General features: G+C 36.3%; 1 protein-coding gene and 1 pseudogene across 9 annotated transcripts in view; one reads left to right on the plus strand and one right to left on the minus strand.

Moving 5' to 3' along the window:
• FUT8 (fucosyltransferase 8) overlaps positions 1-25,584 on the plus strand; it is a 324,493-nt gene that overhangs the window by 49,157 nt on the left and 249,752 nt on the right. For 6 of the 9 annotated variants that reach the window (XM_060294921.1, XM_030855259.2, XM_060294923.1 and 3 more), the window contains exon 2: positions 12,774-12,871. The exons of the other annotated variants lie outside the window; for them this stretch is intronic. The gene's annotated coding sequence lies outside the window, so the exon portion shown is untranslated. The remainder of the gene's footprint in view (positions 1-12,773; positions 12,872-25,584) is intronic. 9 annotated transcript variants of the gene reach the window in all.
• LOC115852411 (UDP-GalNAc:beta-1,3-N-acetylgalactosaminyltransferase 1-like) lies at positions 2,005-3,040 on the minus strand (annotated as a pseudogene).

The following is a 25,584-nucleotide window of genomic DNA, read 5'->3' on the forward strand; positions in this document are numbered from 1 at the left end:
GGTGTGCACAGTCTTGTGGGGGACGGGGTGGGGAAAATAGCCAAGTATAATGTAAATCAAGTTGAAAAAGATTTAGAAAGTTAAGTTATTTCCCATGGGAATTTAAAAGGAGTGATGGTGTTATAAATGATGGAAATTGTAATACTTTGCCTTCTGATTTCAGACTAACTGAAAGGCTTATAACTATAAAAGGATATTGGAGGGTGGGAGGGAGGGAGACGCAACAGGGAAGACATATGGGAACATATGTTTATGTATGACTGATTCACTTCGTTATAAAGCAGAAACTAACACACCATTGTAAAGCAATTATACCCCAATAAAGATGTTAAAAAAAAAAAAAGGATATTGACTGTAATAGATACAGATATAATTTTCTTTTCTAATTTTTCAGAAATCTTATTTTTATTTTAGGTGATTCTACAAAGCTTATCTGAACAAATTTATGGACTAAGGATGACAGAAGTCACTTAAATTTCTGTTTCAATGATTTTTGGCATATAGGGCTGGCTGGAGGAAGAGGAAGAAAAAAAGGGAATTGACATTATAATGTCAAACAGGACTTACAAATTTACCTAGGCCAAAATATGAATAAAAATTTAACTGGGCCCTATTAACTGTTAAGAAGATCGATAGAGTAAAGTTGATGCACTACTAGTTTATGTTGTCAAGGTAGACAACTTCAGAATAGGAGAGGGAGTAGTGAGGACTTCTAGTTCCTAACTTGGTTTTTTATTTTGCTTCAAAGTAATGTTACGTTTCAGGATCATTATAGTAAACATTTGCTTATCAATAAATATGAGTTTAACAGTTTTAGAATAATGAATTCATTTTTATTGAAAAAGTGGACAAAACAGGCTTTTCAGTTTTTTGTTTATTTTTCAAATTCATATTGGTTATCAGGTTTTTTTTCTCTTTTCCTTTTTATTCTCAAACTGATTGTTAATGAGAAAAAACATGGAGCGATTAACAACGACACTTGAATATTTAGTCTTCTCTTTCCAACTCAAGCACTGAAATATGACACACCTTTCATAATATTCTTTCTGGCCATCACATTCTCTCTTTTCTTTTTGGCTTCAGAGTCCTTTCCAAAAGGAAATATGCTGCCTGGCATTCTATATTATTCCTAATTTCCAGGTGGAAAAATGAGACCAATGAAGTGACACCTAAATACAATGGGGATTATAGTTTTAAAAATAAGACAATAAGTCAGATCTTCTTGCTTTCATTCTTCTCTATTTTACCACGACAAAATACTTACCAAAGTCCAAGAGATTACTGATATGCGATAATGACCAATGACTTCACATTAATGGAGCTATTCATAATAAACTCATCAGAGAAGTAATTGGAAAAAATGTAAATATAAAGAGTGATTTTCACTATTCTATTTATATAGTATTGAAACAACCGTAACATTCAAACACCCAGGAAGTGTAAAACTCTAAGTAATATTAAATAATAATTGATATTAACTCTGAAATATTGTAACATCTTGAAGTATCTTGTGAATGACCAAAAACAGATGAAATTTTGTTTGATATAGCTTCAGTTGTTTTCCACAGAACTATATATTAAAAAAACTGGTAATCCATGTAAGATATACACAAAACCCTGAACTGACTAGATTGTTCAATGAAAAATACTCCACACTGCTTTGTTGTTATGGACAAATGAGCTTATAATTCAATGAAACCCTTTTAAGAAGTTCTAGTCTATGGAATGACATCTTCAAATTGTTTGATCCTATTAGTTTTATTAACAGAAACCTCCCATTCCTTCATAAGATGCTTATTAATTCCTCTGAATATCATCTTTAAAAGGGCTGACTTGACTGTTGTCAAAATAAATCACAGGTCAAGTGCAACCCTCCAGTCTCCAGTCTATGGGCTCTTCCATGAGTTTCAGTTCCGTGTCAGCCACACAGTGACCTTCCCACGAGTTTTCCATTGGAGATTTCACAGTCCTAACTTTAACATTTTCCAGAAAGTATCCCTCCCTTCTCTAGGCTTTGGGTAGAATGTCAAATTAATAATGGCATGTGGTGTTCCTTAGCATAACCTGCCAAAATGTGATAATTTCCTTAAAAGAAAAGCCATGGGCTGCAGTCACACATCTGAGATGACAGACGTCCAGATGAATCCTATATAAAAAGAAAAGGTTGGTGTCTTCTGGAATATGAATGTACACCTTTAATAAATTCAAACAGATCCCAACATAAACATCTTCAAACTTGACGGGTTTTACGTGACTCATCATTTCATAGATTCTTGGCACCAAATCTCTGGACATGATACTTATTAACCCAACCCACTGCAATAGGGAGGAAACACCTTGAAGGGATACTCCTGGTATGAAATATGGGTTTTTTGGGTAAAATCCTCTATAGGAATAATTATCAATTAGAGGATAACCTGTGAAAAACTTCTCTGAGTGGTTTAAATTTAAAAGATACTTCACTAAATTGCCAGTATTGATGAAGACATCAGTGTCTGTCTTCATGATGTACCTGGCGTTGGGGCAAAACTCAGTTACCCACCCAAATGCCATAATCGTTTTCAAGGTCAGGTTATTGTACGTGTCTATAAAAAATCGTGTCATATTATGTCACCATAAAGGAGGTGTTCATCCTCTAAGGATAATGCTAACAATTTGTCTTCCCTTTCAGCCTGTTGGCCTAGTAAGAAAAATGTAAGACCCTCATATCCCCACCAAGACTTCTTTTCACCCCAAGTAACTCTAATGGCCTGTCTGACTTTCACATCTGAGGGTTGTGAGGTCACCAGGATAACAAGAAATGGGTTTTGATGAGAGCAGTTCTAATGCTCTTGAAGTGTGAAGTGGAAGTCTTTTTGTAAATGGGCTCATACTCGTAGAAGTACATCCAGTTCACGCGTTCTGTCACATTGTAGTGGGGGCAGACTGACGTACCACATCACCAGGAAACTCAGGAATGACAGCAGCAGGAGGCTCCATTTGGGGGATCGCAGTGACATCCTACTCGGAAGGGTGGGGTGCTCAGGAGGGCCGGGGCCATCCATTCACAGCCCCTCAGGAGCACGCGAGCCTCAGGTTCCAGCTGCTAAACACTGTATAACCTTTTGGGGGCTCCATTTAATCTCAGCCATCCATGACCTTCTTCTTGATTTATTCCTTCTGAGTGAAAGACCTTCAGTTTCACCAACTGAACATTCAGTAGTAAGTAGTAGTCAAAAATAATGCTTGAAATTTCTACTGAAAAACAGAGACTCTCAGATTGGTTTAAAATTCTGCCATATACTGCTTATAAGACACATGCCTGTAGAATTTCTTATGAGACTAAAGCACTAGCTGAAGTTTTCTGTTTTCGTATTCCATGCTTTAATTAAAAGATTTGCCGTGAACTACTCTAAGTGGCCTGGAGAAAGCTAAAACCCAAAGCTGTTCCCAGTTGAAGACTGCAAACTCAAATCTTCCTTACCTCTGGTGGGGCAGCTGATTGTCACAGAGGCCCTGGCCCCTGGGCCCATATTTTCTTAATATCACCTACTTCAGTGATGTCTATTTGCCCATTTACAAAGTATGCTAAAAGGAGCAACTTCCCTTGTTATAACAGATTCATTAGCGTATTAATTAATGCTGCAGGGAAAGGAGAGGGAAAGAGTGGTACAACATAGTCAGTATTTTCTTCTCCTTTGGGGCTTATTTCTACCTCTGTGTGTTTTCTCTCTTAATGTTGATCCATAGCTAAAAGACGTCGAGGTCCTATCTTACTGCTTTTCAAATCTAAGCCATACTATAAGCCATACTATAGAGAGGTTGACAAATTTCTAGTAGTAAAATTATTCCTAGCAAACAGCCTCCTGTAGGCTGTCCCTACTCCTACCCTTACCCACTTCAGTCTGGTAGTCTCATCTATACAGCATTACCTCCTTGTTTGAAGTCCAGCCTAGAATGGTCTTGGGATCATCAGTGTTATAAGGCTCTGCATTGCCTGAGTTATACTTAGATTTTTAATTTACATGTGTTCACAGCTTCACTACCTATGGGTAAATAGCTTTTTATATAAACATGCAGAACCTCTCTTCTCTTTTTCTTAAAAGTGACCAGTTTCATCCCTGACATTTTCTTTTGTCATCTGTTAAACATGATTTTCCCACAAATTTACTTTTTTGTTCATTTCATATGTGATGATTTTTTTGTGTGTGTAGTTTCCTTTTTTAGAACAGGACAGTTGTGTTTCTTTGACGATAAGAATCAACGGGCCATGTGCTGTTTTTTCTTTTCCTACTCAGAGTATGTTCAGTTTAGCTCACAGTCTGTTTCCTTCCTATATGGATAAAAATGACTGACTCTGTTCAACAGCAGAGATTGAAAATAAAACCTGTAATTCCTAACCTTTTTTTTTTTTTTTACAGTTCTTTCTTTAAACATCTTCTAAAGGATTTTTCTTTCTTTATATTTTCCTTTACCTGTCATGGGGAGAGTAAGATGTTCATTTGGTTCTACTGTATTTCTCCTGAAGACTTATTTGTTTTGCTTCTCTTCCTTTAGTATCTTCACCTTTGATTAGTCTACAGCAGATCTTGTAACATTTGACCTGAATTCCAATGCCACTGATAAGCACATATAGCATTTCCTCCTCTTCTTCTTATTTTTTTTGCGGTACGCGGGCCTCTCACTGTTGTGGCCTCTTCCGTTGCGGAGCACAGGCTCCGGATGCGCAGGCTCAGCGGCCATGGCTCACGGGCCCAGCTGCTCTGCGGCATGTGGGATCTTCCCAGACTGGGGCATGAACCCGTGTCCCCTGCATCGGCAGGCGGACTCTCAACCACTGTGTCACCAGGGAAGCCCCAGCATTTCCTCTTAAATGAATAATTTTCTCCATACATTTGATTTGAGCATATGTGAAATCATATGCTGCATCCTTGGTTATATATTCCCATGTACATTTCTTTCAGAGAAATCTTTCCCGAAATTAGTTTTTCCTTGTGTTGACTCTTTATTTCTGATTACTGAATGCCATTTATTCTTTACACTCAGCTGGTATTGCCTATTTCACTTTCATGGTTACTGTTCTTTTCTACCACATAGTATGCATTTATTATATGGTTCAGGATAACTTATTAACATGTGAGTGTTGTTAACCGAATACATCTAATTTTTGGAAAATTTTAGCTTTCAGTGCTATTACAAAGTTGGTTTAACTCATAGTCTCCCTTTAAAATATTTAAGATAGTGCTTCCAGCCAAGTTAGACTAACGGATTGGTATCCTTTTACTTGAAACAGCTAACTAGACAAAAAACATGAAACAACAGTTCTTAAGGCATTTGCCATCAGGCAACAAAAGACATCGATCCCTGAGAGACAGGAAACAGATTAGATGAGACCTATGCTTGCTCTGCCTGGAGAGTGTTTCTAGGTATGGGCTAGGGCAGTAGAACCCCAGAGGAGCCTAGAGATCTCCCTGAAATGAGGAGATGGTGCTGGGAGCCTAAGGAGCCAAGGCAGCTAGAGTTCAGAGAGCAGAGTACCAGAGAGGAGAGAGCTGCAAGAGAATTTTGCACATCTGCAGAAGTCCCTTCCAAGAATTCAGTTGAGTACTGATCAGTACAGACCTGTGAGGAAACTGCTTGAGGTCAAGGAAGAACCACCCAAAAGGAATTGAGGAAACAATAAACAGCTCACACAATGTCAGGAATAGAGCCTGAATCCATCAGACAGAGTGGAAAATATAATTCACTGAGTGTCAGGTAGAGAGCATCTCTAACATTCTAGTTTTCATTTCTAGATGTTCAATTTGGGTCCTTTTTCTATGTTTTAACTTAAATTACACTCAGTCTTTTCTCTAGCTTCTAGAGCATATGGAACACATTTATAATAACTTTAAATCCTAGTTTCCTAGTTCTACTGTCATTTCTGGGTTGGTTTTGATTGATAGTTCTCCTCATTTGGCTCTACTTTCTTGACTCCCCGCCCCTCCCCTCCGCCAAAACCTGCTTGGCAAATTAGTTAATGCTTGTCAGGCATGGAAAAGAAGACATTGTAAATTTTACCTTGTTGGGTACTGGATATTTTTGTATTCCTGTAAATATTCTTGAAGTTTTTTCTGGAATGTATTTAAGTTACTTGGGAAGTATTTAGTCCTTTAAGGTATTCCTTACTGGGACCATTTAATGTAATTTTGCTGTATTCCTGAGGCAGAACCTTTATGAATACTTTACCTGATGCCCTGTGAATTATGAGGTTTTCCATTTAGCTAACCATCTGGTTACAGACGTTAAGTTGAAGATCAGGTTGTTCCTTCAGGGTTCGTTTTTAAGCTCTGCTGGTATCGTTATAGATTAATCTTTATTTTGGGACTAATTTAGCCCTGCTGAGGTCTCTACTTATTGTCCAGAGTACAATACAAGGTCTCTCTCCTCTGGTTAGTTGCAACTCAAATGTCCCTAGCTCTGTATGAACCTTGAATTGTTCATTTTTTAAGCTCCTCAGCAGATTTTTTTTTCCTCTTGCATTATGGAATTTCCCCCAAATATGTGCAAATTAGTATTAAGTCAAAGACTCGAGAGAAGATGTGTGGAGCTTTTTTCTGCATTACTCCCTCCTCTCTGGTACATTATTCCAGTAATTCCTGCCACCTATACTTTCTGAACTCTGATCTTTGTCTTTTCACGTTAGTGACACTGCTGTGCTTTGCTTTGAATCTCCCTGCCTGCAGTAGTGTCTATAACATGTCTCTTAGCAGAAAGTCAAGGTGCATGTAGGCTTATCTAGCTTGTTTCCTTCTCTCAGAGAATGCAGTTCTACACTAATTGTTTTCCATTGTCTGGAGACTGTTGCGTCCTATATTTTGTCTAGTTTTGCAGTTGTTTACTGTTTGAAGAGAAATCTGGTACCAGTTACTCCATAATGGCTAGAAGCATAAATCCCATAATACTGGATTATTGTGGGAGGTTGGTAAAGACTTTTGGATGAAATTTTAGGAAGGAATCGCAATGAGCCTTAACTGATTTTATAGTTAATGGCTATTTAGGAATTGTCTGTTTATGGGCCCTGGGAGTAGTTGACTTTGCAGTGGTTTGTCCTTTTCAATGAGAGCTATCAGATAATGTAAATAATAAGGCAATATACAAATGTGCTTATTTTTGGTTTGCAATTATTTATTAAATGTTTTTATAGGCTGTTCTGTCTCAGAATAACAATTTTTTTAATAGATCTTTATTGGAGTTTAATTGTTTCACAATACTGTGTTAGTTTCTATTGTACAACAAAGTGAATCAGCCATATGCATACATATATCCCCATATCCCCTCCCTCTTGAGCCTCCCCCAATTCCACCTCTCTAGGTCATCGCAAAGGACCAAGCTGATCTCCCTGTGCTATGCTGCTGCTTCCCACTAACTAACTTTTACATTCGGTAGTGTATATATGTCGATGCTACTCTCACTTCACCCCAGCTTCCCCTTCCCCCCATGTCCTCAAGTCCATTCTCTATGTCTACATCTTTATTCCTGCCCTGCCACTAGGTTCATCAGTACCATTTTTTTTTTTTTTAGATTCCATATATATGTGGTAGCATATGGTATTTGTTTTTCTCTTTCTGACTTACTTCACTCTGTATGACAGACTCTAGGTCCATCCACCTCACTACAGATAACTCAATTTTGTTTCTTTTTATGGCTGAGTAATATTCCATTGTATATATGTGCCACATCTTTATCCATTCATCTGTCAGTGGACACTTAGGTTGCTTCCATGTCCTGGCTATTGTAAATAGGGCTGCAGTGAACATTGTGGTACATGTCTCTTTTTGAATTATGGTTTTCTCAGGGTATATGCCCAGTAATGGGTTTGCTGGGTTATATGGTAGTTCTATTTTTAGTTTTTTAAGGAACCTCCCTGCTGTTCTCCATAGTGGTTGTATCAATTTACATTCCCACCAACAGTGCAGGAAGGTTCCCTTTTCACCACACCCTTTCCAGCATTTATTGTTTCTAGATATTTTGATAATGGCCATTCTGACAGGTGTGAGGTGACACCTCATTATAGTTTTGATTTACATTTCTGTAATAATTTGTGATGTTGGGCATCTTTTCATGTTCCTCTTGGCCATCTGTATGTCTTTGGTGAAATGTCTATTTAGGTTTTCCACCCATTTTTAAATTGAATTGCTTGTTTTTTTTGATATTGAGCTCCATGAGCTGTTTGTATATTTTGGAGATTAATCCTTTGTCCATTGCTTCGTTTGCAAACATTTTCTCCCATTCTGAGGGTTGTCTTTTTGTCTTGTTTATGATATCCTTTGCTGTGCAAAAGCTTTTAAGTTTCATTAGGTCCCATTTGTTTAATTTTGTTTTTATTTCCATTACTCTAGGAGGTGGGTCAAAAAAGATCTTGCTGTGGTTTAGGTCAAAGAGTGTTTTTCTTATGTTTTCCTCTAAGTTTTATAGTGTCTGGTCTTACATTTAGGTCTTTAATCCATTTTGAGTTTATTTTTGTGTGTGATGTTAGGGAGTGTTCTAATTTCATTCTTTTACATGTAGCTGTCTAGTTTTCCCAGCACCACTTACTGAAGAGACAGTTTTTTCTCTATTGTATGTTCTTGCCTCCTTTGTCGTAAATTAGGTGACCATATGTGCGTGGGTTTATCTCTGGGCTTTCTATCCCGTACCATTGATCTATATTTCTGTTTTTGTGCCATACTCTCTTGATGACTGTAGCTTTGTAGTATAGTCTGAAGTCAGGGAATCTGATTCCTCCAGCTCCGTTTTTCTTTCTCAAGAATGCTTTGACTATTTGGGGTCTTTTGTGTTTCCATATGAATTGTAAAATTTTTTGTTCTAGTTTTGTGAAGAATGCCATTAGTAGTTTGATAGGGATTGCATTGAACCTGTAGATTGCTTTGGGTAGTATCATTTTCACAATATTGATTCTTCCAATCCAAGAACATGGTATATTTCTCCATCTGTTTATGTCATCTTTGATTTCTTTCATCAGTGTTTTATTCTGAGTACAAGTCTTTCGCCTCCTTAGGTAGGTTTATTCCTAGGTATTTTATTCTTTTTGTTGTGACGGTAAATGGGATTGTTTCCTTAATTTCTCTTTCTTGATTTTTCATTGTTAGTGTATAGGAATGCCAGAGATTTCTGTGCAGTAATTTTGTATCCTGCAGCTTACCAAATTCATTGATTAGTTCTAGTAGTTTTCTGGTGGCATCTTTAGGATGTTCTATGTACAGTATCATGTTATCTGCGAACAGTGACAGTTTTACTTCTTCTTTTCCAATTTGTATTCCTTTTTCTTCTGATTGCCGTGGCTAGGACTTCCAAAATTAGGTTGAGTAAGAGTGGCGAGAGTGGACATCCTTGTCTTGTTCCTGATCTTAGAGGAAATGCTTTCAGTTTTTCACCATTGAGAGCGATGTTGGCTGTGAGTTTGTCATATATGGCCTGTATTATGTTGAGATAGGTTCCCTCTATGCCCATTTTCTAGAGAGTTTTTATCATAAATGGGTGTTGAATTTTGTCAAAAGCTTTTTCTACATCGATTGAGATGATCATATTGTTTTATTCCTTAATTTGTTAATGTGGTATTTCACATTGTCATTTGCATATACTGAAGAACGCTTGCATTCCTGAGATAAATCACACTTGATCATGGTGTATGATCCTTTTAATATGTTGTTGGATTGTATTTGCTAGTATTTTGTTGAGGATTTTTGCATCAGTGATATTGGTCTATAATTTTTTTGTGATATCTTTTTCTGGTTTTGGTATCGGGTGATGGTGGCTTTGTAGAACGAATTTTGGAGTGTTCCTCCCTCTGCACTTTTTTGGAAGAGTTTGATGAAGGATAGGTGTTAGCTCTTCTCTAAATGTTTGGTAGAATTTGCCTGTGAAGCCATTTGGTCCTGGACTTTTGTTTGTGGGAAGACTTCTAATTACAGTTTCAGTTTCTTCAATTACTTGTGATAGGTCTGTTTATATTTTCTAATTCTTCCTGGTTCAGTCTTGGAAAACTGTACCTTTCCAAGAATTTGTCCATTTCTTTGTGGTTGTCCATTTTATTGGCATATAGTTGTTTGTAGTAGTCTCTTATAATCCTTTGTATTTCTGCGGTGTCACACGTGATTTCTCCTTTTGCATTTCTAATTTTATTGATTTGTATCCTCTTGCTTATTTTCTTGATGAGTCTGGCTAAGGGTTTATCAGTTTTGTTTATCTTCTCAAAGAATTAGCTTTTAGTTTTATTGATCTTTGCTATTGTTTTCTTTGTTTCTATTTCATTTATTTCTGCTTTGATATTTATGATTTCTTTCCTTCTACTGACTTTGGGTTTTCTTTGTGCTTCTTTCTCTACTTGCTTTAGGTGTAGGGTTAGATTGTTTATTTGAGGTTTTTCTTGTTTCTTGAGGTGAGATTGAATGCTCTAAACTTCCCTCTTAGAACTGCTTTTGCTGCATCAGATAGGTTTTGGATCATCGTGTTTTCATTGTCATTTGTCTCTACGTATTTTTTGATTTCCTCTCTAATTTCTTCAGTGATCTCTTGGTCATTTAGTAGCATATTGTTTAGCCTCCACGTGTTTGTGTTTTTCATGTTCTTTTCCTGCAAATAATTTCCAGTCTCACACTTTGGTCAGAAAAGATGCTTGATATGATTTCAGTTTTCTTAACTTTATCAAGGCTTGATTTGTGACCGAAGATGTGGTCTATACTGGAGAATGTTCTGTGTGCACTTGAGAAGAAAGTGTAATCTGCTGTTTTCGGATGCAATGTCCTATAAACATCAATTAAATCTATCTGGTCTGTTGTGTCATTTAAAGCTTGCATTTCTTTATTAATTTTTTTTCTGGATGATCTGTCCATTGGTTTAAATGAAGTATTAAAAGTCCCCCACTGTTACTGTCGATTTCCTCTTTTATAGCTGTTAGCATTTGCCTTATGTATTGAGGTACTCCTATGTTGGGTGCATATATATTTATAATTGTTATATATTCCTCTTGGATTGATCCCTTGATCATTATGTAGTGTCCTTCCTTGTCTCTTGTAACATTATTTTAAAGCCTATTTTATCTGATATGAGTATTGCTACTCCAGTTTTCTTTTGCTTTCCATTTGCATGGAATATCTTTTTCCATCCCTTCACTTTCACTCTGTATGTGTCCCTACGTCTGAAGTGGGTCTCTTGTAGACAGCATATATACAGGTCTTGTTTTTGTATCCATTCAGCCAGTCTGTGTCTTTTGGTTGGCACATTTAATCCATTCACATTTAAGGTAATTATCCATATGTATGTTCCTATTACGATTTCTCAGTTGTTTTGGGTTTATTTTTATAGGTCCTTTTCTTCTCTTGTGTTTCCCACTTAGAGAAGTTCCTTTAGCATTTGTTGTAGAGCTGGTTTGGTGGTGCTGAATTCTCTTAACTTTTGCTTTTTTGAAATACTTTTGGTTTCTCAGTGTAATCTGAATGACATCCTTGCTGGATAGAGTAATCTTGGTTGTAGGTTTTTCTCTTCATCACTTTAAGTATATTCTCCCACTCCCTCCTAGCCTGCAGAGTTTCTGCTGAAAAATCAGCTCGTAACCTTATGGGGATTCCTCTGTATGTTGTTTTTTATTTTTTCTTTGCTGCTTTTAATACTTTTTCTTTGAATTTAATTTTTGTTAGTTTGATTAATATGTGTCTTGGTGTGTTTCTTCTAGGGTGTATCCTGTATGGGGCTCTCTGTGCTTCCTGGACTTGGGTGACTATTTCCTTTCCCATGTTAGGGAAGTTTTCCACTATAATCTCTTCAAATATTTTCTCAGACCCTTTCTTTTTCCCTTCTTATTCTAGGACCCCTATAATTCGAATGTTGGTGTGTTTAGAGTTGTCCCAGAGGTCTCCGAGGTTGTCTTCAATTCTTTTCATCCTTTTTTTTTTTTATTCTGCTCCTCGGCAGTTATTTCTACCATTTTGTCTTCCAGCTCACTTATTTGTTGTTCTGCCTCAGTAATTCTGTTATTAATCCCTTCATTTCAGTTATTGTGTTGTTCATCTCTGTTTGTTTTTCTTTAGTTCTTCTAGATCTCTTTTAAACATTTCTTGTATTTTCTCAATCTGTGCCTCCATTCTGTTTCTGAGATTCTGGATCATCTTTACTATCATTACTCTGAATTATTATTCAGGTAGATTGCCTATTTCCTCTTCATTTATTTGGTCTTGTAGGTTTTTACCTTGCTCCTTCATCTGTGACATATTCTTTTGCTGTCTCATTTTTTTTTCCTTTTTTTTTATGAGTGGGATTGTGTTCCTATCTTATTGGTTGTTTGGCTTGAGGCTTGCAACACTGGAGTTCCTAGGCTGTTGGGTAGAGCTGGGTCTTGGTGTTGAGATGAGGACCTCTGGGAGACCTCATTCTGATGAATATTCCCTGGGGTCTGAGGTTCTCTGTTAGTCCAATGGTTTGGACTCTGAACTCCTACTGCAGGAGTTTCGGCCTGATCCCCATCTCGTGAACCAAGATCCTGCAAGCCGAGTGGGGTGGCAAAAAAAAAAAAGAGGGAGAACAATAACAATGTAAACAATAAAGTTAGACTAGGGAACTAACAGATATGTTAGAAAAAAAATTAAAATATAGATGAAACAACAATCGGAAGGTAAAACAGAACCACAGTAGTAAAAAAGAGGAGGAGAAATTAAAAAGTTGGAAAAGGCCTTGGCTGTGGAGGGTGGGGCCTAAGCAGGGGTGAGGTTTGGGCAGTGGGCGGTGCCAATGCTTGTTTGTTTGTTTATTTGTTCTAGGTTGCTGCTTTTGCTAAGAGAGCACCCATGATCCTGATGATGTTTCCATTCACAATAAAGGGCTCTATTGCCTTCATTGATTAGCTGATCAAATTCAGGTTAGTAGATTTTGTGGACAGTACTTCTCTCTTCCAATTATATGTTAATATTTTGAGAAATGGATAATTTTGTATTTAAAGCTACATATGTATATGCCAGTGAAGTAGAAGGGCCAGGTCAATCTAAACTCTATTGAATTATGTACCTGCTATGCTACCTACTATGTACAATCTGTAGTGTATAAAATGGAAAAATATTTTATTTCCTGTTTTATAGTTTTTTACTGTAAAGTAAGGGCAAGATAAAACAAGTTGTGGCTGAATATGGTACACTGTACTTTTGGCATCGTTGTGTGGCATATTTGATGCTGAAATAAACAGCTCATCTTAAAATTGTTTGAAATTTTTAGTAGCTTTTAAAAGTTTCGTTCTTGGGCTTCCCTGGTGGCGCAGTGGTCGAGAGTCCACCTTCCGATGCAGGAGACATGGGTTCATGCCCTGGTCCGGGAAGATCCCACATGCCATGGAGCGGCTAGGCCCATGAGCCACGGCCGCTGAGCCTGTGTGTCCGGAGCCTGTGCTCCGCAACGGGAGAGGCCACAACAGTGACAGGCCCGTGTACTGCAAAAAAAAAAAAAAGTTTTGTTCTTGTTTGTATTTCATTTATACACTCAAATTTTTATTTATTTGTTTTTTGTTCAGTCTGTGAGTTTTGACAAATATATATTCTTTCCCATAATCTTTGAAATTCACTCACGTTGCCTTTTTGTAGTCAACCTCTCTCTCCACCTCAATCCCTAGAAATCACAGATCTGTTTTTTGTCCTTGTTGTTTACTTTTTCCAGTATATCATTTAAATGAAATCATTTAGTGTGTAGCTTTTAAAATCTGGCTTCTTTAACTTAGCATAATGCATTTGGATTCACCCATGTTGTGTGTACCAGTAGTTCATTCTTTTTTATTGCTGAGCAGTGTTCCATTGTATGGATATACTGCTGTTAGTTTATCCATTCACCATCTGATGGACATTGGGGAGTTTCTAGTTTTTGGTGATTATTGCAGTCATACTATTTTTTCTTTTTTTTTTCCTTTGATAAAATGTATGTAAAATGTACCTTCTTAACCATTTTTAAATGTACAGTTCAGTGGTGTTAAATACATTCACGTTGTTGTACAGCCATCACCACCATCCATCCCCATAACTTTTCATCTTGTAAAACTGAAACTCTGTACCCATTAAACAGTAACTCTCCATTCTGTGCTCCCCCCAACCCCTGGCAACCACCATGATACTTTATTGTTTTGCCTACTCTAAGTACTTTATATGAGTGGAATTATATAGTATTTGTCTTTTTGTGCCTGACTTATTTCACTTAGCATAGTGTGCTCAAGGTTCACCCGTTTGTAGCATATTGCAGAATTTCCTTCCTTTGTAAGGTTAAATGATATTTCATTGTATGTATATACCACATTTTTTTATCCACTCATCAGTTGATGGATAGCTGGGTTGCTTCCATGTTTTAGCTACTGTGAATAATGCGGCTATGAACATGAGTGTACAAAGATCTTTTCAATACCCTGCTTTCATTTCTTTTTGTGTATGTACTCAGAAGTGAAATTGTTGCATCATATGATAATTCTGTTTTTAAGTTTTTGAGAAACCACCATACTGTTTTCCACAGGAGCTGTACCATTTTACATTTCCACTAGTAATACACAGGGGTTCCAACTTCTCCACATCCTTGCCAATGCTTATTATTTTCTGTTTGTTTGTTTATTTATTTATCTATTTATTCTTTCTTTATTTTTTAAAGTAGCCATCTTAATAGGTGGTATCACACTATAGTTTTCATTTGCATTTCCCTAATGATTGGTGACATTGAGCATCTTTTCATGGCATTTCATATTGGTAATTTGTATATCTCCTTTGGAGAAATGTCTTTTCAAGTCCTTTTTCCAGTTTTGAGTTGTGCTGGTTTTTTGTTATTTTTGTTGCTGTTGTGTGGATTTTTAGAAGTTCTTACATATTCTGGATAATAATCACTTATCAGATATATGACTTGCGAATATTTTCTTCTATTCTGTGGGTTGCCTTTTTACTCTGTGGGTAGTATCTTATGATGCCCAAAAGTCTTAATTTTCATGAAATCAAATTTGTCTTGTTTTTCACTTTTTTAATTTGTGTCTTTGGTGCCCCCCATCCAAGAAATTATTACTAAATTCAGTGTCATGATGCTTTTGCCCTTTGTTTCTTCTAAGAGTTTTATTATTTTAGGTCTTACATTTAGGTACTTATCCATTTTGAGTTAATTTCTGTATATGATATTAGGTATGTGGATATCCAGTTTTCCCAGCACCATTTGTTCAAAAGGCTTCTTTTTTCTCATTGAATGGTCTTAACACCCATATCAAAAATCATTTGACCATATGTGAGAGTTTACTTCTAAGCTCTCTGTTTCTGTCTTTATGCCATTGCCACACTATTTTGTTTTCTATAGCTTTGTAGTAAAATATGGAAATCAGGAAGTGTGAATCCTCCAGTTTTTCTGTTCTTTTTCAAGATTGTCTTGGCAATTCAGGGTCCCTTGAGATTCCATGTGAATTTTAGGATAGGTTTGTCTCTGTACAAAAGTCACTGGGATTTCGATATAAGCATTGCATGGAATCTGTAGATTGCTTTGGGTAGTATTGACATTTTAGCAATATTAAGTCTTTCAGTATATGACCATAGATGTGTTTCCATTTACTTATGTCTTCTTTAATTTCTTTCAGCAATATTTTGTAGTTTTCATTGTATAAATCTCTCACCTCCTTGGTTAGGTTATTTCCTAAGTATTTTATTCTTTTCTATGCTACTGTAAATAGAATTATTTTTGTAATTTCCTTTTCAGATTGTTCATTGTGTATAGAAATGCAACTGAGTTTTGTCTTTGACTTTGTATCCTTCTACTTTGCTGAATTCATTTATCAGTTCTAACAGCTGTTTTTGGTGGAGTCTTTAGGGTATTCTACGTATAAGATCACATTACCTGCAAACAGAGATAATTTTACTTTGTCCTTTTCAGTTTGAATGCCTTGTATTCTTTTTTTTTTACCTAATTGCTCTGGCTAGGGCTTTCAGTACTATATGGAATAGAAGTGGAGAAAGTGGGCATCCTTAACCTTGTTCCTGATCTTAGAGGAAGAGCTTTCAGTCTTTGACCATTGAGTATGATGTTTGCTGTGGGTTTTTCATACATGGCTTTTATTATGTTAAGGTAGTTTCCTTCTATTCCTATTTAGTTGAGTGTTTTTATCATGAAAGGATGTTGTATTTTGTCAAAAGCTTTTTATGCATCAAGATGATCATGTGAGTTTTTCGTTTATTTTGTTGATGTGGCATATTATTGGGTTGGCCAAAGAGTTCTCTTGGTTAATGAATATGTTGAAATATTGGTGAAAATGAAAAATGTTTCTTTTAGTTTTACTTAAACTCGAATGAACTTTTTGGCCAACCCAATACATTAATTTTTGTATGTTATACTCTCCTTACAATTCAGGAATAAGTTCCACTGTTTACTATGGAGCCATAAATTTTAAAATAAAAATGTGATTATATTTTCTTTTTTTAAAAATATTTTTTAAAATTTAATTTTATTTATTTTTGGGTGCATTGGGTCTTCATTGCTATTCATGGGCTTTCTCTAGTTGTGGCGAGCAGGGGCTACTCTTTGTTGCCGTGTGCAGGCTTCTCATTGTGGTGGCTTTTCTTGTTGCAGAGCACGGGCTCTAGGCATGTGGGCTTCAGTAGTTGTGGCACGTGGGCTCAGTGGTTGCGGCATGTGGGCCCAGTAGTTGCAGCACATGGGCCCTAGAGCACGCAGCCTTCAGTAGTTGTGGCGCACAGGCTTAGTTGCTCCGTGGCATTTGGGATCTTCCCAGACCAGGGCTTGAACCCATGTCCCCTGCATTGGCAGGCAGATTCTTAACCACTGCGCCACCAGGGAAGCCGTGATTATATATTCTTTATTAAAAGAATGTTACTTTTTGTTGTTGTTATTAAGAGACCATGATGATTTGTTGCCTTTTTGGGTTGGGGTTGCATTTATTTTTAAAAATGTCATTAAAAGTAAACTAGAAAAAATTTAACAGATCTTGTGGCTAGGGGAAGATACCTAAAATTTATGTTCATTTTGAGTAAAAGAAGAGAGGTGATGCAAAATTATTAGGGGGTATATTGAAACTTATGGTGTTTCCTGATTATTGAAAAATCAGGTAGCTTTCTTGAGTATGCAGTTAGATCAGAAATCTACAGGTTTTTATATAGTTAACCCTCACATATAGGTAGCTCCGAGAGTCACCTGTTTAGAAAAGACAAGTATTTATAAGAATTCTCCTATTTTAAAAATGTACTTCCCTGGTGGCGCAGTGGTTGAGAGTCCGCCTGCCAATGCAGGGGACACGGGTTCGTGCCCTGGTCCAGGAAGATCCCACATGCCGCGGAGCAGCTGGGCCCGTGAGCCATGGCCGCTGGGCCTGCGCGTCCGGAGCCTGTGCTCCGCAACGGGAGAGGCCACAACAGTGAGAGGCCCGCGTACTGCAAAAAAAAAAAAAAAAAATGTACGTAAAGAGGACAAAGGTTGGGTGTGAAAAGTCAATTGGCATAACATTATAATACAACATCAAAAATATTACTGAAGGTCAAATATTAGAAAAGGGATGAATAGCTAGCATCTGGCAATACAGATTCCATTTGCCAAAGAGCAAGGCATAAATTTTTAAGACAAATATCATATATTTCCTAAAGTTTATTAGAATTTCATGTACATACTTACTTCTGAGTTCTCAAATAGAAGATTGAACTTCTTGATGGCAAGGATCATTTTAGATTTTGGTGCTTTCTGAAGTAAATATTCCTACAGCAAGTATTATTACTTGCTGAATGAATGACTTAGTCCCACCCATTAGTGGGCTACTTTGAGTTCACTAGAGCACATTTCATCCATGGATTCTTCAAGATTGTCAGGGCAAGAAGTAGGAAGTCAGTTTTCTGAAATCATGAGAAAATAGAATTAGAACTGTGAAAGCTGTACTCCTTATAGAACTCTTAAGCAAAATTGACCTTGAACATTTAGTCTAATGCCTGTTGTTTTTTTGTAAATAGGAAAATGGAGACCCAGAGAGGTGAGGTGATATGCTTTTAGTCACACAAATAGCTGGAGACGTGTTATGTAGTGCTCATTTTACTCATCATCCTGCCTCTCTTCCTCATGGGATCATTGCTTGATCTTAGGGTTGGAATAAAGTTAAATTGCTCAATTTAAAATTGTTGATTTACAAAACTCAGTTTTAATTTCTTTTTCAATTGATTTTAAGTTAAAACAGGATACTATTGAAATGGTATGAGATATGATCTTAATTTTCAAACAGATGCAAAAAATATGCTAATATTAAATATATAGGTAGAAAAATCTAAGAAATTATTTTTTATTTTTCAACAGCCTCAAAAATTTTTATTTGGCTTAATTTAAAATGTACAATATTTAGGGCTTCCCTAGTGGCACAGTGCTTGAGAGTCTGCCTGCCGATGCAGGGGACACGGGTTCGTGCCCTGGTCTGGGAGGATCCCACATGCTGTGGAGTGGCTGGGTCCGTGAGCCATGGCCGCTGGGCCTGCGCGTCCGGAGCCTGTGCTCCGCAGTGGGAGAGGCCACAGCAGTGAGAGGCCCACGTACCGCAAAAAAAAAAAAAAGTATAATATTTAAATAAGACCCAAATTTTTACAAACTTTAGATAGATATGGACCTTAGATTTCTTGTTTAAAATCTAAGGACCCTAAAATGTGAATTATATTCGGCTCTGGAGGATTTCATTTAATAATCTTATTTACAGGTATAATTGGTGAAGTTCAGAAATACCAAACAGTTTTCTTTTTTTTTTCATGAGCACTACTGAGCCTAGAAAATTAGCAAAAAAAACTTGTTCAATATACTGTTTTAGAAATGGAATAATTTAAAATAAAAATAGGAATCAAACATATAATTATTTACTTTTGGATATTTGATGTAAAGCCATGTTAAGAGAGTTGAAGCCATGTTTAAGAGACTCAAAGTGGTTTTAAGTTATACAGGAAGTATACCTCTTTGCTCTAATTTTTTTTCTTCCTAGAACATTTTCTGCTCATTTTATTACACTAACTTCATCCTGAAGTTAGTATCTTTAGCCCCTTAAGACAGAGGAGACACCTATTGGGATCTGGTTCGCCATGAGTCTCTTGTGCTTCAGCACATCTTCTGAGCCAGAGGCATTGGCAGCTTTTGTTGAGGGCAATCTTCTCAAGGAAATTTGCATAGCAAACAGCCTGGGAAGATAGAAATTGTATTACCATAAGGACAGAGGGCAGATTTCCTTGCTGTCCAGGATAGTCAAGATAATCCCTCTGGGGAGTAGGTGGGGTACATTTGCTTGCAACTCCTTTAAAATATTGGTGTTTCATAAGCTTCAGCTTTCTTCTCCTGTAATGTAACTCACTGTATGTGCAGGCATCATCTGGCTCTCCTTGTATTGCCCTTTAGGGATTAGAGCTTTGGGAACCAATGCAAAAGATGATACAGTGGCTACTGCTATTGTTTTGAGGAGTAAACTTTTCTTTGTCTGTGACCCAGGAGTGTCATATTTTCTGCCAGGATTATTTGATGCTGGCTCACCAAATATCACTAACACAACCTATTGATAAAACAAAGCTGAGTTTATTGCTTACTGCAGTAAAGGAGAACACCACCTTGACAGAACTTTGGTAGTGCCTTAGAGGGGCAAAGTCAAGGTAAAAAATTTAGAATTTGAAGTTTGATTTAATTTGAGTTTGCAGTGGTGGTGATCGGGCTTGATTAAGAGTGAATAAGTATCATGATATAACAATTTACAGTAGAATTGGTCAAAACAGCAATGCAAGGATTTTAAAAACTGTTGATGCTTTCTGTTGAAGAGTTGATGCGTCTTTCCTGAAGCTTCTGTAATGAACAATCAAGTTATGTCCCTGCAAGAATCTCCTGGAATAGTAGAGTATGCTAATGAAGGCATTGGACTAGTAAAGTCAGGCTAATGTACACAGAAAGATGTGTGTGTGTGTAGGTGTATTAGTTTCCTAGGGATACTATAACAAATTACCACACAATTGGTGGCTTAAAATAATAGCCCCTAGGGGAAGAATTCTTTCCTCTCTCTTTTAGCTTCTGGTATTTTTAAGCAAGCCTTGGTGTTTCTTGGCTTGTGGCAGCATAACTTTAATCTCTGCCTCCATCTTTACATGGTGATCTTCACTCTGTATCTGTGTCCAAATTTCCCTCTTTTTATAAGGATGCCAGTCATTGGATTAGGGCCCACCCTAATCCAGTATGACCTCATGTTACCTTGATTACATCTGCAAACACCCTGTGTCCAAACAACGTCAAATTCACATGTTCTAGTGTTTATAAATTTTTGGGGGACAGTATTCAATGCAGTACAAGGAGTATATGGTTTCGATCCTCAGTGTTCAATCTGTGTGTGGCTAGATGGTTTTGGTTCTCAGTATCCATGAAACTGTCATGGCCGATTGCTTAGCTTGCATGTAGGAATCTCAGGCTCATCAGAGTTCTTGACAACAGCATGACGTGTAGTGAAAAGTATACCAATATGGAAATCAAGGTTCCTTAGTTGTAGTTGCTGTCCTGCTGTTAACTAGCTTGGGAAAGTTACTGTCTTTTCCAACTGTTAGTTTCTCAATGGGTAAAATGGGACGTCTGGAAGAAGAAAAGAGGAATGGATCTCTGAGGGCCTTTCTAGCTCTCAGGTTCTAAAGTTATGTAATTGTTGAGCGTCTGCTATATACCATATTGGTATTCATTTTGTTGGAGTGAAATAATTGAAAAAAGAAATAGAATGCTTAAGTGCTGACCTGATAGATTCTGACTTGGGAATGTATTCTGACTTAATTTATGCTTTGGGTGAAGATCATTAATGAAGACATTAGGTAAACATGGAATTAGCCCATCTCTCTGACTTACATATTTTATTTTTCAGTTTGAATATTGTATTTAGAAGGGAGACATTCTTCAGGTCAGTTAATTCATTTAAAGTTAGAAGAATGTGTTGTTGCTGCACTGTCTCAGCTGAGTTCAGAAAATGAAATAACCTTTTCTGAAGTGAGCATGATGGTAGGGTATGGATGTACTTGATTTCTTTTATGGTTCACAGCCTTCACTTTCTATGTAGTGTTTATTTTTTTGATTTATAGATGCTTGAGAACCTAGAGGAATCCTTTCCCCTCCTCCCCAGCTACTCCTGCAGCTCCATAGAAAAAAAGGAAGGAAGGAAAAACCATGTTGAACACATATTTTCCTTTTCTTTATTTTTTCTTGAAGTATAATTGACTTACAGTATTCTATTGGAAGATGATTGTTTATTCGGTTTCTTTGATCAATACAGGCCTATTCAGATGATCTGTTTCTCCTTATGTGTGCTTTGGTAGATTGTGCCTTTCAAAGAATTGGTCCATTTCTTCTAAGTGAGCAAATTTGTGGGCATAGAGCTATTCATAATATTTCTTTATTATCATTTTAATGTTTGTAGGATTGCTAGTGATGGCCCCTCTTTCATATCTGATATTAGTAATTTGCTTCTTTTTTCCTTTTCTCCTTGGGAAGCTTGGCTAGGGGTTTATTCATTTTGTTGATCTTTTCAAAGAATCAGCTTTTAGTTTTGTTGATTTTCTCTACTGTTTACCTGTTTCCAATTTCATCGATTTCTGCTCTGATTTTTATTATTTCTTTTCTGCTGCTTATATTGAACTTAATTTGTTCTTCTTTTTCTAGTTTCCTAAGGCAGAAACTTGGGTGATTGACTTTAGCTTTCTTCTGTTTAAATATATGCGTCCAGTGTTATATAAGTTTCTCTCTCAGACAGAAAATGTAGTATGGCATTTGCTGTATCCCACAAGTTTTGATGCTTTATTTTCATTTTTATTTAGTTAAAAAAATTTTAAAAAAATTCCTCAGCACTTTGTTTGACTCATGTATTATTTGTGTATGTTGTTACTCTCCAAATATTTGGGGATTTTCTGGCTATCTTCTGTTATTATTTTCTAGTTTAATTTTATTGTGGTCTGAGAGCATAGTTCCTATAATGTGTTATTTTAAATTTCTTAAGGTGTGTTTCCTGGTCCAGAATGTAGTCTGTCTTGGTGAATGTTCCCTTTGACCTTGAGAAGAATGTGTATTCTGCTGTTGTTGGATGAAGTAGTCTATAGATGTCAATTAGATCCAGTTGACTGATGGTGCTATTCAGTTCTATGATATTTTACTGATTTTCGGCCTGTTGGTTCTGTTAGTTACTCATAGAGGGGTATTGAAATCTCCAGATATAATAGTGAATTTATATATTTCTTTTTGCAGTTCTACTAGTTTTTAACCTCAAGTATTTTGTTCTGTTGTTAGCTGCATGTGTATAAGGATAGTTACATCTTCTTGGAGAATTGACCCTCTATCATTACATACTGTTTCTACGTATTGCTGGAAATTTTCCTTGCTTTGAAGTCAGCTTTTTCTGAAATTAATATAGCTACTCTAGTTTTCTTTTGATTAGTGTTAGCATAGTGTATCTAACTTCATCCCTTTTCCTTTAATAGATCTATGCCTTTATAAGTGGGTTTCTTGCAGACAAGCTATAGTTGGGTCTTGTCTTTTGCTTCACGCTAATTGGTATATTTAGATCACTGACATTTAAAGTAATTATTGATATACCTGAATTAATATTTACCATATTTTTAACTGTTTTCTAGTCCTTGCTCTTGTTCTTGGGTTTTTGGTTTCCTTTTTCTTTATTTTGGCCTTCCACTCTGTTTGTGCTTTCTCGCATTTTAATTGAGCATTTTATATTGTTCCATTTTCTATCCTATCTTAGTATATCATTATATTTCTTAAAAAACTTTTTTTTTAGTGGTTGCTCAGAGTATGCAATTATACATTTATAGCTAATCCAAGTTCATTTTCAAATAACACTACACTGCTTCATGGATACTACAAGTACCTTATAACAGAGTATTCCCAATTCCTCTCTCACATGCCTTATAGCATTTCTGTCATTCATTTAATTTATCTGTAAACTGTGATCACAAAATATATTGCTTTGAACATATTGTCTGTTAGATTAAGAATAAGAAAAATAAGAGATTTAATTTTACCTTTGTATATTCCTTCTCTTATGCTCATCATTTCTTTATGTAATCCATGTTTCTGCCTATGTAATTTTCTTTCTGTCTGAAGAACTTCTTTTAACATTTCTTGCTAGGCAGGTCAGTAGGTTTTCAGTTCTCTCAATTTTTGTTTGTCAGAGAAAGTATTTCTTTTACACTTTTGAAGGATAATTTTGCTGGATACAGAATTCTAGGTTGGTTGTTTTTTTTTTTTTAACACTCAGTATTTCACTCTACTAATTTTGCTTGCATGGTTTTTGAAGAGAAGTTCAATGTAATTCTTATTTTACTCCTCTCTAGGTGGGTTTATTTTTCCTTCTCTCTGTTTTTTTTTCTTGATTCTTTTCCGATTTTCTCATCTATTCTTCTGTAGTTTTATTATGATATGCCTGGGTATAAGTATTTTAGTATTTATCCTGCTTGATGTACACGGAGCTTCCTGCATCTGGTTTGGTGTCGTATTACCAAAGGCATTCTTTTTGTTATAGTGTTGTTGATTTGTAACATTTCCGTTTGATCTTTTCTTGGAGTTTCCATATCTCTGCTTGTATTACCCATTTGTTCTTACATGTTGTTCACTTTTTCCATTAGAGCCCTTGGCATATTTACCATAGCTATTTTTAACCCAGTGATAGTTCTAAAACCTCTGCTGTATATGAGTCTGGTTTTGAGGCATGCTTTGTTTCTTCAGATTGTGTTTTTTGCCTTTACAATGCTTTGTAATTTTTTTGTTGATATCCAGACATGATATATTATATAAAAAAGAGGAGGTAAATAGGCCTTTAGTGTGAGGTTTTATGTTTATCTGACTAGGAGTTAGGCTGCATTTACTATTTGCTGTAGCTGTGGTGTCAGAGGCTAATATTTCTTGTAGTGTCCTTGTTTTGGTTTGCTGTGTTGTCTTTGGGTTGCATAGAGAATCCTTAAATAGGGTCTCAAACTTTTCCTTTACCTGTAATCCTCTGTTATTGTACAGGAGTTGTATTGATGTGGAGGTAAGGTGGTGGGAGTTCTGTAGTACTGTGATTAGGTCTCAGTTTTTTAAGCCTGATTTGGGTATCTCTTCCCCTGTTTGAAGGGTAGAGGGAGCTGGAATTAGGTACTTCCTTTATCCCAGGTTGGCTAGACACTGTAAAGTCCTGGTATGTTAGGCTCTGTTAAAATAGTTTTTTTTTGTTTATTTTTTCAGGCAGTCCTTTTTAAGAAGAACAGAGAGCTTTGGGTATATTTAAAAATGATTACTTTTCCCCTCCCCCTGCTGGAAACAAAGAAATTTTTCTCAGATTATCACAGTTGAAAACGTGGTAGGGCTTCTGGAGGTAAAACTCAAGAAACTGTTGGGACCTTTCAAAGACTGAGTCCCCTCACAGGTTTTCCTTCTAAGCTAGTCTACACTGAGTCTCCAGCAATTCGTCATTTACTGTTTAAAGTGTTCCTACTAATATCGGCTCCATCTGAGGGTTTATCTTCCTGGGCTTTTGCTTCTTGCACACTGCTATTCTCTGTATCTACCTGTCTCTCTCTCTAGTTTTCAGGGTGGAGGTTTGCTCTCTGGCTTTAATTCTCTGACAGATTTAAGAAGAGTGGTTGATTTTCTTTTTTTCTTTTCAGTTTTTTTATTGTTGTAAGGACAAGGTTGATGAATTCCAAATTCTTTACATGCTGGACCTGATTGAAGATTAGTTTTGAATCTTTTCCACAGTTTCGTAATGGTAAAGACTTGGTACAAAACACTTTGCCTGATTTGGCAGTATTACTCATTTGGAATGTGATTTCCTTCTGGCATCAGGTTTGTACATTTTGAGGTCATGCATTGTAATTTGCAAGAACGAGTAAAGAACTTTTCTAGAGGGAAGTTGATACTAGGACTGACTTACGTTATTGGTGAGATGGCTTGTTCTTAGCCCATTTACTGTTATTCTGTTGGCAAGTGTATTTGGGGGCGACAGCCACCTTTGTTTCCTATGTTGATAGTCAAAGTTTCATTTTTATACGTGTATACCTTACAAAAAATACCAGATTTTTACAGCCTGTTTGGGAATAGGGTCATGTCAAATTACACTAATTTGCACTCTGATAAATATACTGATGATGCTAAGAGTGGTTATTAAAACCTTGTGCTGATACTTTATATTTATGTAACCAATTAATTGGATGACCTATTTAGACTGGGTGTCTTAATTTAATTAGTACATTGCTCACTAATTATTTTTATGAGTAGAATAGGGTAATGTTAATCCTTAAATTTTCTGTGATGTGTTAAAAAACTTAATGCGCGTCACGAGTATTAGATATCTTGGTAGAAATTGAGACATAAAAAGAGAAATTGGTCTAAATTATACATAAAATGTAGTTTTCTTTATTTTCTTTTGTAAAACATTCATATTAAAAAATTACTGTTACAGAAAATTTAGACAACTTCTTCTTAAAATAAGAGAATCACCCTAATTCCACCAGTGTAACATGACTATAGTTACCATGTGGGTGTATGTGCTTTCTAGTCCTTTTTTGTATAGATTATTGTACATAGTTGTGATCATAGTTTATTTTTAAATCTGTGCTT

The sequence above is a fragment of the Globicephala melas genome, chromosome 2 (assembly GCF_963455315.2).
Source record: "Globicephala melas chromosome 2, mGloMel1.2, whole genome shotgun sequence".
NCBI lineage: Eukaryota > Metazoa > Chordata > Mammalia > Artiodactyla > Delphinidae > Globicephala > Globicephala melas.